This window comes from Rutidosis leptorrhynchoides, chromosome 11 (genome assembly GCF_046630445.1).
Source record: "Rutidosis leptorrhynchoides isolate AG116_Rl617_1_P2 chromosome 11, CSIRO_AGI_Rlap_v1, whole genome shotgun sequence".
Classification (NCBI taxonomy): Eukaryota; Viridiplantae; Streptophyta; class Magnoliopsida; order Asterales; family Asteraceae; genus Rutidosis; species Rutidosis leptorrhynchoides.
In genome coordinates, this window is record NC_092343.1 from 177,389,790 (window position 1) to 177,408,204 (window position 18,415).

An 18,415-nucleotide genomic window follows, 5' to 3' on the forward strand; every position below is an offset into this window, starting at 1 on the left:
CAAACTAATCTAATATAACACTAATCTATACTATATATATATATATATATTTATATTATACGGAGTATTATTATTCTTATGTTATGGGTGTGTTTTTGTGGTCTTAAAAACGAACGAAAAACTGGCAATTTATAGAATGTGAGCTGATTCTGATCCTCATGCGACTCGCATGGGTTTATGCCTATTTGCCATGCGACTCGCATGGCCACCAGAATCCAGCTCAATCATTTTTGTTTTCTTGTTCGTCGACATATTTATTAAATATATATAAAATATAAATAATTTTAATAATTATTTATATATTATATTATATTTATGTGCATAGTAGACTAGATATTTTTGGTCCATTGCGTCGGGCGTTTCTTCTTGGCTCGGGTCCCGGTTCCGGATTTTCGAACGTCCTTTCGTACTATTTTATATCGTGTACTTTGCGTTCCGCAACTTGTACTCTTGTCATTTTTAGACGTTCTTTATCAATAATTTGAACCACTTTAATTGTATCTTTGTACATTTGAGCATTTTGGACCTTTGTGTCTTCAATTCTTCGTTTTCGCCTTTTGTCTTCGCACTTATTAAATATAAACGAATATTACTTGAATATGGAACAATTACAACTAAATAATTTACATATTGGGAGGATATTGCTACTAAATATATGTTCATTTGGAGCACTATCAATGGACGGTCGTTAGGTGGTATCCATCACTTGCATTAATTTCTTATGTTTCTCGTGCAAGTGGGAGATTGAAGGTTTTTGTATGCCCGAGAGACATATTTAATTAATGTAGCTAATATGTTATGATCCAAGTCGAGTCATACCCAATAACAAGCTTACCAACACCTTAATCATATTTAATCTTAATGAATGGATCATTAAATAAATACGCGACACTTGAACTTTAGAAGATCGGTTTTCTAAAATATTATCACTTGAGATAAATTATTTGGATAATTTATATTTAATTATTTATAGGTTTAAATAATTATGTTGTGTTATATTTTATAAATTGGTTTATAAAATGTATGTAACTTAACAAGGTTTATTTTATATTTACAAGACTTTATAACAAGTTTTAAAGAATGTGAATCTTGTTATAATACAAGCATGGGAGACGTTTTTTTTGGGGTCTCCAAGGAGACATCCCATTCTAGTCTTTTGTTAATATTAAGAACACACTTCTCAAGTACATGCAACTATCTAATACCAAAGATTGACTCACTCATTCAATGAGAAGTTGAACTATTTTTCCTCTTCTACTTGTGGGTGCTGCTGCCGTGAGTATAGAGGGAAAAAAAGAGAGGGTTTCAAGCTTGGTTAACTAGTTTATTAAGTGTCTAAATCCTAACCAATTAAAAGGTTGTGTTGGTGCATCAAAAGCTTGGGGTATTACACACTTGAGGCTTCAAGTTAGAGGCTTTCTTCCATCATTTTCATCATCATTTCTGCTATCCAAATTCAGCCCTCTATTTGTCATAGAGGAGGTATAATCTTCTCCCTTTATGTATATATATGTAAGCATTTATCTATGACTTGATATTAATATGGAATTTAACAAAATGGCTTAACAAATGTAATTGTTCTCTAAATGCTTCCGCTTGCTTTTACTATCTTAAAATTGGTTTAATGATTGAGTAAACTACATAAACATGTTGCTAGCTAAAATGTTAAATTCCATCATTTATATATAACTACATACGCCTGAATGGGTACGGTGGGCAGGATACCTATAAATACTAATAATTATTCATTTGACCGAACACAGGGATGGATTAATAGTCACTGGACTCATTAAAACATGGGTGGATTTCATTCAAGGGTAATTGGTGTAATTGTTAACAAAGTATTAAAACCTTGGATTACACGCAGTCGATAACCTGGTGTATTCATTAAACAAAGTATTAAGACCTTGTTACAGTTTGAATCCCCAATTAGTTGGAATATTTGACTTCGGGTATAAGGTTAATTTGGCGAAGACTCTCGCACTTTATAATTATGATCGATGGACTATTATGGACAAAACTAGATGGACATATCGAATAATCTAGGACAAAGGACAATTAACCCATGGTAATAAATTAAAATCAACACGTCAAACATCATGATTACGGAAGTTTAAATAAGCATAATTCCTTTAATTTATATCTCATCGTACTTTTATTTACCGTTATTTTATTTATCGTCATTTTATATATCGTACTTTAAATTATTGCACTTTTATTTATCGCACTTTTATTTATCATCATTTACTTTACGCTTTGAATTAAGTTATATTTATATTTAATATTTTACATTAGGTTTTAATTGTAATTTAAGACATAAAATCGACAAACCGGTCATTAAACGGTAAAACCCCCTTTTTATAATAATAATAATAATATTACTTATATATATATTGATACAAATATAGTTTAAAACATATATAGAGTTAAACTCAGTTAGCTCCCTGTGGAACGAACCGGACTTACTAAAAACTACACTACTCTACGATTAGGTACACTGCCTATAAGTGTTGTAGCAAGGTTTAGGTATATCTATTCTATAAATAAATAAATAACTTGTGTAAATTGTATCGTATTTAATAGTATTTCGTAGTAAAATATAATCTATTTCGTACTACACCTCGCACACATCATGTACAACGTATAATTTTTAAACATGAAGAAATACATGGGTTTCCGGGTATGTTAGGGAGTATCGATGGTATGTATTGGGGTTGGAAAATTTATCCAGTTGGTTGGAAAGGGAAATTTACACGAGGTGATTGTAGTTACCCAACAATAATGTTAGAGGAAATGGAATCGTATGATACTTGGATTTGACATTCTTTTTTTGGTCCTGCTGCAAATGTACTAAATCAGTCCGATTTATTTAACGAATTATTACAAGATCAGTTACCTCTGTGTAACTATACAGTGAATGGGTTGCAATTTACTAGAGGGTATTATTTGGCGGATGAAATTTATCCCGAATGGCCGACTCTAATTAAATCTTTCAAAAATACCGTAGATCCGAAGGCAAAGAAGTTTAAGAGATTCCAAGAGTCCGCAAGAAAAAGATATTGAACGAACTTTTGATATACTTCAAGGATGATTTTCAATTTTTAAATATCCGGCAAGACAAATCTATATAAGAAAAATTAAAAGTATTATGTATACTTGTGTGCTCTAAAACATTATGATTAGCGAATACAATGGGCGTGCATTTTGTGGACTTGAAGAAGATTACCCGCCGGTGCGTTGACCACGACATTTAAACCTTTTTGAGTGGATTAAACTACATATAGAATGGACAAAGAACTACGAGATAGGAGTAGTCATCATTATCTTCGAGATAATCTTATCGAACATGTTTGGAATCTTCCACCAAACCACCGTATACGGTATGATCTGACTGTGGGACCTTCATTCCGGAACACGTGCATGATGAAGAAGATGATGAAAAAGAGGAAGAACATGAGGATGAAGATGAATAATGCGACAAAGACTTGTTTATTTTTATTGTTTTTTTAATTAAGTTGTATTTTTAATTAAGTTGTATTTTTTATGTTTAATGTAATGTAATGCTTTTAACTTTTTAAGTTTATTATTATTATTATTATTATTATTATTATTATTATTATTATTATTATTATTATTATTATTATTAGTATTATTATTATTATTATTATTATTATTATTATTATTATTATTATTATTATTATTATTATTATTATTATTATTATAATAATAATAATAATTATTATTATTATTATTATTATTATTATTATTATTATTATTATTATTATAATACTAATACTAATAATATAATATAATATAATATAATATAATAATAATAATAATAATAATTATTATTATTATTATTATTATTATTATTATTATTATTATTATTATTATTATTATTATTATTATTATTATTATTATTATCACTATTACAAGTCGAATATAATTTTTTTTAAACAACTCTTTTATTAGAAACACAAACACGGTTATTTTTTAAACTTAAAGATAAATAAATTGAAACACAATAAAACATTAAAAACACTTACAACTTAATAATCGAAATTTATAAAATAATGACCATCGGTATCGTAAATAGGCCTAGCTGATCCAAAATAACGACCATCGACATAACGCCATGAAATGCTCTCCTCATTTTCGTAAATCAAATAAAGAGAAATACGATTAGAATGCGCATCCAAGGTATCTTTTATACCATACCACCGTGGGTCAGTACTGAGATATGTAACGGACTATTTCGGATCAGAATCATATTCAAAATACAAGACGTCCATATGTAATGTTTTAATTATAGTTTTTTAAGGGGTTAGAAATTAGGGTTTATAAATTAGAGTTTAGAAATTAGGGTTCATAAATAAGGGTTCAGAAATTAGGGTTTAGAATGTAGTCCTAAACCCAATACACTAAACCCTAATCGGGCTAAATTTTGAAAAAAAACTTCACATAAGATGAAAAAGAAAAACGATGAAAAAAACTCTAATTAAAACATTAATCATGATATATGTTATCATTTATTTGTTCGGGCGTTTTCTCACCAAAATAATATCAACACAAAGTGTCTTTTTTAAATGCTCATATTTTCATGTAATCTTATGTCACACCCCCAAATAGGGCCAAGGGTAAATGTGACTAACCAATTTCATAACACAAGTGTAATAAACGAGAACGACTCTAAATGAGACGTTTCATAAAAACCTAAGTTGTATTGCAGTGAAAATAAATAAATTTTTTTACATCATATGAAAATAAGTGTAAAGTGTTCAATAAGATAAATAATAGACTCTATGCAGGCAGCAAATCAAGCATCAAATATCATGTAGCAACATCAGCTATTTACCTGAGACAAAACATACTTAAAGTGTCAACACAAGGGTTGAGTGAAATTCATAGGTTTATAAGTAATAACCAATAAGTTTTAGACCACACGATTTGGGTGAAAGCAAGCCGATATAGAAATATCAATTTAAAAAGTAATGTTGAGTTATATGATATCGAAACTAAACAAGTTTACCCCATGACACTTTGATTATTCGTGTCATTAAATCATTATTATGTATCTAAGACCAACTGTCAAATGGATAGAGACGTTACTCTCAATAGGCCTATGCACAATAATTAAACTTACTGTTATACCTAGCAATTGGCGATATCATTACAGGAATTTAGCATGAATCAAAGCATGTAATAGCATATAAGTTTGAGTACTTGTGTCTAAAGTGTAAAGCAGTTTAAAAGTAAGCATGTGTCTCACCCCAAGTTGTAAAAATAAGTGCAAAGTATGTAAAAGCGGAGCTATGAAGTTCACCTTAAATAGCACACGAAGAGTTATTCCTCAAAAGAAATAAGAGCAAAGTAGAAGACCGAGATCTCAACCTAGAGATATAAGGTTCGGTCAGTTGTTGTCTAACCCAACAATAAGGGTGTGTCAATTTACATATAAAGTTAATTGACGTTCGAGTATTAAAATAAATAACCTTTATTTACATAGTGTGTTATTAATATAATAAATATAAATATATTAATAGTTGGTTTTCATTTTAGGAAAGTTTCTAATTTTAGTAAGTTTCCATTTATGGTAAGTTTCCATTTATAGAAAGTTTGGGTTATTAATATTCACGGTAAGATGTTATACAACTGGCAACAAACTTCGGTGCTATCAAGTAAGTCAAAGGATGACAAGATGTAACCGGTGGTCAAGAATTTTCAGTTGGACTATAAATCAACAACCTTTCGTTTAACCCAAAACCTTATTCTCATAATGGCAACCTAGACATTATCCACTCATTACTGTAAGTAGCGGTGAAGTTTTGAAAGTCGTACATTATTTTGTTGTGATTATAGTTTATATTTTACCAACGTATAGTTATATAATATAAGTTACGTTATATTATAAGTTTAATAATTATAAATATATTATAATTATTTAAGTGTAATAGTACTAATATATTAAATATATTAATACTTTTAAATATTCAAATACTTATGATAATTATTCATTATATTATGAATATGATATTCTTATTATATTAATAAATGTATTAGTTATATATATATAATTGTAGATATATAGTAAATATATATTTGTATTTATCTATTTAAATACTATACTTTAAATAAATTTGTATCTTTATCTTAATATTACTTGTATTTATCTCGTAAAACAAGATAGTTATAATATATAAATTAAATATATTTCACTTACCTTATAAAGATATAAGAATATAATTTTAAGAAAAAATTTATACAAAATCCCGTATGTATATAATTTTAGATTCAAAATCTTGTTTTAATCATAACTAATTCGTTTCAAATCGAAGAAGCATGTTCCATATATGCGTTTTTAATGTTTTTGAAAGAAGAATCTAAATATGAACTCAAAATAAGAAAATAAAACTTTTTCATTTTCTGAAAAATTAGGGCTTTAATAATACGAATTTAATTATCCTTAAAACAAGATTATCAAGTTTAATGATTAAAGATACTTGGTATATTCATCTTTATATCATGTGTTTTAGTAAAACAAGTTGAAAAAGTAGATCTACCTCAAAATAAGATGAATGAAACGAAAAATGAGAAAATTCGGCGACGGTGGCCGGAGCTACGACGGCTCAAGGCGATGTGTGGTGGTGGTCGGCCGATGGATCCCTATAGGGGTCGGTCGGTTTATAGAGAGGGGGAGAGTTTTGGTGTATTTATCAGGGTTATGAGAATTGAATGAAAAATTAATGAGGTTTAGACCTCTATCTATAGTTAAAAATTTTAAGGTTAGGGTTAAGAGTTTGAATTAGATTAGGAAACTAATTACTTTTTTTTTTTAAGAACAAGTTTGACATATTCTTTGCATATTCTTTTTTGGAAAATTCTAGAAAACTTGTAGATAATTATCAAATTAATTCAAATTAAATGTAATATTATCTTTTGGAATATTCTAGAAATCTTTTTGTTATTATCTCATTATTTCCTTTATTCTTTTATTTATACAAAATAATATTAATAATATTAATTATTTTTAGTTTTTATTAAATTAATTAAATAATTATAATAATTTATCATTTAATTTATTTAGTTACATTATAGTTTTGTATTTTACAAATGTGCCATAATTTTTTTATTACTAGTTAATATTAACTAAAGTCTATTATAAAAGTATTTTACCCCTAGGGTTTTTGCATGCTTATTAATATTAAAATTAATAAGTAATTACCCTACTTTAATACAACGTTGACTGAATATTAATTTTTAGTCGACACTTATTATTAATTAACGTTCATATTATTTTATTAAAAATAGTCATTTCAAGTATGGAAAATTGAGGGTTGTTATATCTTAATGTTTGAAAAAAAAAGTTTCAAAAAATGAAAAAATATAAATTAACTCCCATTTCCCCCCAAAAAAGTGTTTCCCTCTTAATTATAACCATTTTTTTTCATTTTTTTTTTTTGAAGTTTTTTTTTGAAACATTAAGATTACATAAAAATATGAACATTTAAAAAGGACACTTTGTGATAAATGTTATTATTTTGACAGGAAAATGTTCGAAGAAATAAATGATGACATGCATCATAGGTTATGTTGTATTTAAAGTTTTATTTTAAGGGGGGGGTTTGAATTAAGGTTTAGAAATTGGGGTTCAAAAATTAGGGTTTAGGGTTTAGAAATTAGGGTTTAGATTGAATTTTTATCACGAACGGTTTAGAGTTTAGGGTTAAGGGTTTAGGGAGTAAACCCAAAACACCAAACCCTAAACTCTAAATCGGGCTAGATTTTGAAAAATAAAAACTTCACATAAGATGAAAAAATGATGAAAAAACTCTAATTAAAACATTACTCATGATGAATGCTATAATTTATTTCTTTGAGCATTTTCCCGCCAAAATTATAACAATTGTTACAAAGTGTCTTTATTAAATGTTCATATTTACATGTAACACTACCAGTAATGAACAATTCAAGGCACTTGAGTAATGTTTTCTGAAAAAGAAGTATCTGATGCAATAAATGATTGTGATATCTCGAAAGCACCGGGGCCAGATGGATTTAAATTTAAGTTCTTCAAACTTCATTGGGATTTAATCAAAAACGATTTGGTCTCGGCTCTAAACTGGTTTTGGGATGAAGGTGAAATATCGAATGGTTGCAAAGCGTCTTTCATCACATTGGTACCAAAGAAACCTGATCCTATGAGTTTAATTGATTTTTGGCCCATTAGTTTGATAAGCTCATACTACAAAATCCTTACCAAGGTACTCTCCAACCAAATCCGTAAAGTAATCCCAGGCCTTATTGATGAGGTCCAAAGCGCATTTATAAAAGGAATATATATATTTGATGTCGCTCTTATAGCTAACGAGGCTATTGAATATATAAAGAAAAATAAAAGAAATAGCCTCATATTCAAAGTTGATTTTGAGAAAGCTTTTGATAGCTTAAGTTGGGAATTCCTTTTAGAAATAATGGGAAGAATGGGTTCGGGTGTAAATGGAGAAAATGGATCCTCGCTTGTCTCAAATCGGCCTCGGTCTCTGTCCTCGTTAACGGTTCACCAACATAAGGATTAAATCTCGAGAGAGGAATTCGGCAAGGTGACCCTTTATCACTCTTCCTCTTTATTATTGCTGCCGAGGGTTTGAATTTACTTGCAAAGAAGGCGGTTAATTGTGGTTTACTTAAGGGTGTAGAAATCGGCCTGGATAAAGTGTTAATTTCACACCTACAATATGCGGATGACACCATCTTTCTTGGTGAATGGAGTAGAAAAAAAGTGTCGGGGGTAAAAGTTAATTACAACAAAAGTGTGTTATATGGTTTAGGGTAATAAAGGATGAAGTTGAATGTGGGTTGGTTGCAATGTTGGTGAACTACCGTTCACTTATTTAGGCCTTCCTATTGGACGTAACATGAATCGTGTTGAAAATTGGAAGCTGGTCATAGATAAATTTCACTCCAAACTCGCGGATTGGAAAGCAAAAACGATTTCCTTTGGTGGAAGGTTGACGCTAGTTAAATCGGTTCTCAATAGTTTACCACTATATTATTTCTCACTCTTTCGTGCGACGGCAAATGTCTTAAATTGTTTAGAGAGTATTAGGAGAAGTTTCTTTTGGGGGGTTTGGGTGAGTGTCTTAAAATGTCTTTGATCAAATGAGAGGTCTCACTTTTACCTTACGGTGAAGGTGGACTAAACATTGGATCACTTCGAGGAAAAAACCTTGCGCTTTTGGAGAAATGATCATTTTGACGGGCCAAAACCGAATAGATTTTTCTTTGGGTCTCCATTATTAAAAGCATCTATGGTTCTAATGGGCTTCACATACCTTCGGGTCCTTATAGGCCCATTGGAAAAGGTTGTGTGTGGCCCAATATTGTGCGTGCAGGTATATCCATCAACAAGACTGGGCTGAATTTCAGCTCCTCATTCGTTAAACAGATCAGTAATGGCAGCCAAACGCTTTTCTGGGAGACCTATGGCTCATCGAGGGACCTTTAAAGGACACGTACAACGTCTCTACCACCAGGAATCTGATCAAGCTGCTGATGTTTGCAATAGGGTGAACTAGATCGACAACGATCACATTTTTTCATGGAGCTGGAAACGCGATGTTACAGGAGGAGCAAATGATGAACTTATGTCGTTAACTAACATTTTAAACTCGTATATTAAACATGACAGGAACTCCGATGGATGGGTTAGGAATCTAGCAGCGAATGACATTTTTAAAACTAAAAAATTATCGAGGCTAATTGATGACAAAACCATTATAGACGATAGAACAAGACCGGAGACTTTAAAAAATAATTTGGTTCCAAGTAAAATAGAAGTCTTCATTTGGAGAGTTCTAAATCGGTGTATTCCATCAAGGATCGAACTCAACAAAAAGGGGTATAGATTTGGATTCCGTAAGGTGTCCCATATGTGATGACGATGTAGAGTCTATCGACCACATCTTATTCCTATGTCGACATTCTTTTGATGTTTGAGAAAGAATTTATAAATGGTGGGGATTAGGCTCAGTTTTGAAATTAAGCGTAAATGAAGCTTTTCCGGGAAAGAGTAATTGTACAATGACTTGGTTGGGATGCAAGATTTGGCAAGCATTTGAATGGACGACCGCTTACCTTTTATGGAGAAACCACAACCTCAAAGTTTTCTCTAACAAAAGTTAGACGGGACCGACCGCGCTAATGGAGATACAATTAAATTGTTTGAATGGATATCCGCTCGAATGAAAGATACGAAGTTTGAATGAACCGAATGGCTTACCAACCCTTTTGCATATGTGATATAGCCTCTTGATCTTACATGTATTTTCTAGTTTAGTTATTTAGCCTCGTGTATCTGTTGCTTCCTCCGCAACCTAATGTTGTTTGTTGATGTTTTCATACCGACATCGTGTCTCATTAATGTTGTAACATTTCGAGTATTAATAAAAATGTTTGCTTTTTGTAAAAAAATATTTTCATGAGATCTTAATCTAAGAAAAAAAAACGAAAAAAGATTATTTTCTTCTCACATTCCACACACTCGATTCATGAGGTCCATGAATACGGCTGGTGCGTTAGTCAAACCAAACGGCATAACCATAAACTCATAATGACCTTATCGCGTTCTAAAAGCAGTCTTTGGAATATCATCCTCCTTCACTCGCATTTGATGATACCCAGAACATAAATCAATCTTCGAATAAAATGACGAACCTTGCAGTTGATCAAATAAGTCATCGATTCTTAGTAGTGGATAACGGTTCTTGATGGTAAGTTTTATCAACTCTCGATAGTCGATACACAATCTGAATGTACCATCCTTCTTCTTGACAAACAAAACAGGAGCTCCCCGCGGTAAGGTGCTGGGTCGAATGAAACCACGCTCCAAAAGTTCTTGTAATTGGCTTTGTAATTCCTTCGTTTTGCTGGGTGCGAGTCGGTAAGGAGCACGAGCTATTGGTGCAGCGCCTGGTATAAGATCTATTTGAAATTCAACGGATCGGTGTGGAGGTAGTCCCGGTAATTCTTTCGGAAATACATCGGGAAATTCTTTTGTGATAGGAACATCATTGATGTTCTTTTCTTCGGAATTGACTTTCTCGACGTGTGCTAGAATGGCATAGCAACCTTTTCTTATTAGTTTTTGCACCTTGAAGTTACTAATAAGATTTAACTTCTCATTGCTCTTTTCTCCGTACACCATTAAGGGTTTTCCCTTTTCACGCAGAATGCGAATCGCATTCTTGTAACAAACGACTTCTGCTCTCTCCTTTTTCAACCAGTCCATGCCAATTATTACATCAAAACTTTCTAACTCTACTGGTATTAAGTTGATCTTAAACATTTCGTCAACCAGTATAATTTTTCGATTCCGGCATATATTATCGGCTTTAATTAATTTACCGTTTGCTAATTCGAGTAAAAACTTATTATCCAAAGGCGTTAAAGGACAAGTTAAATTGGCACAAAAATCTCTACCCATATAGCTTTTATCCGCACTCGAATCAAATAAAACATAAGCAGGTTTTTCATCAATAAGAAACGTACCCGTAACAAGCTTTGGGTCTTCCTGCGCTTCTGCCACATTAATGTTGAAGACTCTTCTACGGCCTTGCCCAGTATTATTCTCCTGGTTTGGGCACATACTTTTATAATGGCCCTTCTTCCCGCATCCGAAACAAGTAATGTCAACATTATTTTTTCTTCTAGCCACTGGTCTGTAAACTTCACACTTCGTCGCACCATGCCCCTTTCTATTACACTTGGTACATACTACCCCATAGAACTTATCTGGATGGTATCCTTCGCACCTTTGGCACAGAATTTTTTGCCTCTTGTCATCATTGATGTTTTTATTGTTGTTGTTGTTGCGCTGGTTATTGTTGTTGAGACGGTTGTTATAGTCGTTATTGTTGTTGTTAGGATGGTTGTTGTAGTTGTTGTTGTTGTTGTTGGGACGGTTGTTGTAGCGATTGTTGTTGCGATTAATGGTACGATTGTAGTTGTGATTGTTGTTGTTGTTGTATTGGTGACCCTTGTCACTATTTTCTTCCCACTTCCTCTTGACTTGTTTCATTTTGGCCTCCTCGATCGCCTGTTCTTTTAATCTTCCCTCAATCTAGCCTATGAGTTTGTGTGCCATCCAACTTGCCTTTTGCATTGAGGTAGGCGCGGATGAACTCACATCCTCCTGAATCCTTTCTGGTAACCCTTTCACAAACGCGTCAATCTGTTCTTCATCATCTTCGAACACTCCCGGACATAATAGATATAATTTTGTGAATCATCATTCGTATGTGGTGATATCGAATCCTTGCGTTTATAATTCTCTAAGCTCTGTTTTGAGCTTATTGATCTCGTTCCTGGGACGGTACTGCTCATTCATCATGTGTTTGAATGCTGACCATGGTAGTGCGTAAGCAGCATCTTATCCCACCTGTTCGAGATAGGTGTTCCTCCATGTTAACGTGGTACCTGTGAAAGTATGCGTGGTGTACTTTACCCTATCTTCTTCAGCACATTTGCTTATAGCAAACACATATTCGACCTTCTCAGTCCACTGTTTTAATCCTACTGGTCCTTCGATTCCATCGAACTCAAGAGGTTTACAGGCAGTGAAAGCCTTGTAGAAGCATCCTACACGGTTCCCTGTAGAGTTAGTTTCACTCCTGGACCCTGAGTTATTGTTGTTGTTGTTTTGCATTGCAGCCTGTACTGCGGCTATGTTTGCAGCAAGGAATGCACGGAAATCTTCCTCGCTCATATTCAAGTTTTGCCTGGTAGTCGGTGCCATTTCCTTCAAAAATAGCCAAAATAAATAAGTTAATCATATAGAATATTAAGAGTAGTATTTTGTAGCATAATATGAACTTATAATAAAAGCCTTTTCTTCATATTAGCGTTTTATAATTTTAATTCGGGTAATACCTACCCGTTAAAGTTCATACTTAATAGCTAGTTTAAAAATTAACTACTACTATCAAAATAATATTCTATCATAAAAAACTTTAATTCATTAACACTTCATGCTTAAACTTTCGATACAATATCTTACAATCATAAAATACCATTATTTTACATGAAATATAGCACACGATAACTATTATACAAAGCGTGAAGTAATGGTAGTTGTTGAGATGCAACTCTTTATTCAGACTTATCTGCTTCTTCTTCCTCAGACTCGGTTCGTTTTGCTAATTTCCTAGGAATAAATGGGCCAGTACTCATACGAGGAGTCCTTTTCTCAAATGGTTTAGAAAAATCTGGTTTCTTAGATGTTCCCGGGCTATTGTTAAATTTTAATAAATACGGGTGTTTACGATATATTCCATCAGGGTATTTCATGATAACATAGGGTTCATCGGGTTTGGGATCGGTTTTCTCTATTTTGTTAGATTTTCTCTTATTGTTTTCACTTGCTTTATTAAATTGGTCTGCGGTGATTTCTATTACTTCATCGGAATCCTCATCGGGATCTGATTCCTCAGAAAATTGTTAATCTTCCCAATATTTTTCTTCCTCAGCGGAGACACCATCGAGCATTTTTAACTTTGGTCCATTGGTTGAGGATTTTTCTTTATTCAACTGTTTCTTTTTGATTTTTAATACTTCCTCCTCCGAATCTTCTTCTTCCGATTCTTCTTCTTCTTCCGGTTCTTCTTGTTCTTCCGGTTCTTCTTCTTCTTCTTCTTCTTCTTCTTCTTCTTCCGGTTCTTCCAGAATTTTTGAATCTTCCCAAATTGCATCCGACTCATCATTGTTATTAGGTGAGTTGGTGGGATTGGTGCTAGAAGTAGACATCTAACATACATTAACTACCACATTAGTAACATACCACATAATATTTACATGTCAAAATATATAGTTTCCAACAAAAATGTTAAGCAATCATTTTTAAAACAGACACGGTCGAAGTCCAGACTCACTAATGCATCCTAACAAACTCGGTTAGACACACTAATGCAAATTTCTGGTTCTCTAAGACCAACGCTCTGATGCCAACTGAAATGCTCCGTTCATATCTATTATAAACGTTTCATATTAATTGGTTTCACTGCGAGGTTTTGACCTCTATATGAGACATTTTTCAAAGACTGCATTCGTTTTTAAAACAAACCATAACCTTTATTTTATCGATAGAGGCTTAAAAGACATAACGTAGATTAGCAAATAATGATAATCAAAAGTACAACGTTTACACACGACCATTACATAATGATTAATAATATGATATAACAAATTTATTTCCGAATACAGTTTTTAAACATTATCATCCAAGCATGCTGACTCCAATTCTTGTCTTTAATTAGCATGCAACAGCGGAAGCTCTTAATAATCACCTGAGAATAAACATGCTTAAAAACGTCAATAAAAATGTTGATGAGTTATAGGTTTAGCCTATATATATCAAATCATAATTAATTGGCCACAAGATTTCATTTTTATAAACATGATCATTATACAAGCGTTTCGCAAACTGTATAAAGATAAAATCATTCATATTGTGAACACCTGGTAACCGACCTTAACAAGATGCATATAGAATATCCCCATTATTCCGGAACTCTCATCAGTTATGATTAATTAGAAGTACTAAAGCATCCGTAACCCGGATGGGGGCTTGTTGGGCCCGATAGATCTATCTTTAGGATTCGCGTCAATTAGTGGCAATTATAATAAACACTAATTCTTAGGCTACCAAGCTAAAAGGGGTGATATTCGGTCTAATAATCCAACCATAGAATGTAGTTTTAAGTACTTGTGCCTATTTTGTAAAACATTTATAAAACTGCATGTATTCTCATCCTAAAAAATATTAGATATTAAAAGTGGGATATAACTCACTTTCACAGATTTTTCAATTCTTCGGAAATTAGACTTGGCCACGGGTCGATTCACGAACCTATAACAAATATATACATATATATCAAGGTATGATAGAAATATATTCACATCATATTTTTATTTACGTGTTGACGAATTAAGTTGTCAAGTTAGCAGTCCAACGTTAGTAGTCCACAATTAGTAATCCAATGTTAGTAGTACATATATAATTCAAAATATCACCCTGTAATAATCAAAACATAATGTATACATATTGTATAAGACTCAATAATGACCCATGATACCGCTATTGTTGTTACACGTATTGTGTATGTGGGTCTTTCGATTTATCCGACGTATTGTGTAACTAATGTCTTATCTAATCAAGATTACATGATATTGTCTCGGACTTATCCGAGACTAGTATATTACATAGAAATACTCATGACATGTTAGAATACATGTATAATACAAGATAAGTTAGCTAGGATATGGTTAGTATAGATTTTAATGAATTAATCCCGTAATCATTTTAGTCATTTCTAACCAATATTGTTTTGCCCATAACTTTTTCATTACAAATCCGTTTTGAGTGAATTAAATTGCTATGGTTTCATAACGAACTTAAATTTGTGAAACTAAACTGAAAAAGTAGTAAATTATTTTCAGATTTACAGGTCACGAGTCATTTTTGAAAGAGATAGTCATTTCCGTCGAAAGAACGACATCTTGATGACCATTTTGAAAAGCATACTTCTATTTTGAGTTTAACCAAGATTTTTGGATATAATATCATGTTCATGTGAAATATAATTTTTCCATAAGAACAACTTTTAAATCAAAGACTATCATAGTTTTTAATTATCCAACCCAAAACAGCCCCCGTTTTCACTACGACGGCGTATGTCCAGTTTTACGGTTTTCTTCGTGTTTCCAAGTTTTAAATTATTAAATTAGCATGTCCTATAGATATAATACATGTGTTAAGTTTTTTTTAAAAGTCAAGTTAGAAGGATTAACTTTGTTTGCGAACAAGTTTAGAATTAACTAAACTATGTTCTAGTGTTTACAATTTATATTCTTCGAATAAGATAGTTATATAAGTATGAATCGAAGGATGTTATGAACATCGTTACTACCTAAAGTATAGTAGGTAAACCTACTGGAAATGATGAGAAATAACTTGAGGTTCAAAGGATCTTTGATGGCTTGGAAGTTCTTGAAGTAGAATCGTGACACGAAAACAAGTTCAAGTAAGATTACTACTTGAATTAAGATAGTTATAGTTATAGAAATCGAATCAAAGTTTGAATATGAATATTACCTTGAATTAGAAAGATAACTTACTATAAATAACAAAGGATTCTTGATCTTAGATGATTACTTGGAATGGATTTGAAAGCTTGGAAGTAATCTAGTAAACTTGAAATGATTCTTGAAGTGTTCTTGAATGGTTGTTTTTATGATGATTAAAGCTAGTAATTGAAGCTAAAAGATGGGGAAAATGCTTGGAGATGATCAAGTATGAAGTTAGGAGTATTTTGGGAGAGAATTTAGAGTGCAAGTATGAGAAAATGGAATGAAGAAATGGTGTGCATGCATAAAAACGTTTTTACTTATTATAAAAAAAATAAAAGATTCTTAAGTTTGTTTTCTTGCTAAATAATTCATGCTAGTTGACAAATGGTTGGTTCCACATATTCCTATATCATTTAGGGCTGCTAAGGAGCAGATTTTTATGTGTATATACCATTAGTATATACATCTAGAAGCTGGGTATTATACGAGTACAATTACCAAAAGAATACGAGTAGAATTCTTGATGAAAATGAATGGGAATGCAATTGTAACCAATTTTGTTAAGTAGAAGTATTTTGATATATGTCTTGAAGTCTTTCAAAAGTGTATTAATACATCTTAATACAAAACATATATATACCTTTTAATTGAGTCGTTAAATCATCGTTAGTCGTTACATGCATGCGTTGTTTTGAAACCTTTAAGTTAACGATCTCATTTAATGCAATTAATCCATTGTTATTATATCTAATGAGGTGTTAAATTGTTACATTATCATGATAGCATAGTGTATTAATATATCTTAATACGATATATATATATATATATATATATATATATATATATATATATATATATATATATATATATATATATATATATATATGTCCTTATATATTATCATGTCATATACTAGTTATAACGTTCGTGAATCATCGGATAAACTGGGTGGTCAAACGTTTACGTAAAATCCGTTTCAATTAATCAAGTCTTAACAAGTTTGATTGCTTAACATATTGGAAACATTTATTCATGTAAATATTAATCTCATAATATATATATAATCATGGAAAAATCCAGTTTATGACACCAGACGACTTCCTAACACTAGCATGGAAACTATTATTGTACCAGAATTCCGTAATCAACAAGTTCTCGCCTTGTTAACTGTCTCACCTAATCACACATCTCACCATATGCTCACCAATGCCCGATGAGCCTCTTTCCTTAATCGTTCGTAAGGACGACCCCGACATTCCAACCTAATCTCAGGTCTCACGATACCTCTCACAATACCAGGGACCACACCCACGTACCCAAGAAATAACCGTGTGTCTCTATATAAGACAGTCGGAACTAGAACTCCACACCCTACCATTTTCCTCATAGTAGAGTAATCCACTTATGATTCCTACAATATGTTCCCCGAGTAGGGAAAAACGACAATCCATCTCGGCACAAACTCAAAATCACTCACAAACACCATCCGAACTTTACGCCATCCTGGTAAATTTTGTGAAAACACCCTTCACGATACACTTAAACAATCCCTTCAAAATTCCCGGATTGATCATCACCGGCCTCCTATCACTTACTAGTAACACCCGATCGCTCCTCATAAGAGAACCGACTCTTCATTCGAAACACATCGTCATAGACTCCATTCATGGCACCCTCGAACCATAACTCAGCGGTCGAATCATCTGACCTCAAGTCCGTTACCAAAGCCCCATTACTCTACATCAATAGGAGTTAGGATCCTTATTGAGGTTTAGAACGGTTCTTTTCAACACATCTTCCGGTATAACACTACCTGAGCGTCTTCGTGCAGTAGTATAAACTCCTCCACTTAGAACTCTGCTACACATTCATATTGCCATGATGATAACACCTTGCGAATTCACCACCCTCCGACAAGTATGACCGCTCTGTAACATCCCGTTTTCCCGTACGTATCGAAAGGTACTCACTTAATCATTTGTACGTTTATAACTCGTTAGCTTATGCACAAATGTATGAATATATGCGTATATATATATATATATATATATATATATATACACACACACATATATGTATACTTGATAATGTGTGCATGTATATGTTTAATCATGGGTTTGGTTAATGTTAAGTCTTGTGAGACTAGTGTTGAAGGCTAGGTGAATATAGGAAGCGGGTTTGGAATGTACAAATCAAATAAAATCGAAAATTGTTTAAATCGGTCGAACTGTCCAGATACAGCCTTAGGCCGCGCCGTGACAATTGGGTCCGCGCCGCGGCATATAAAGCAATT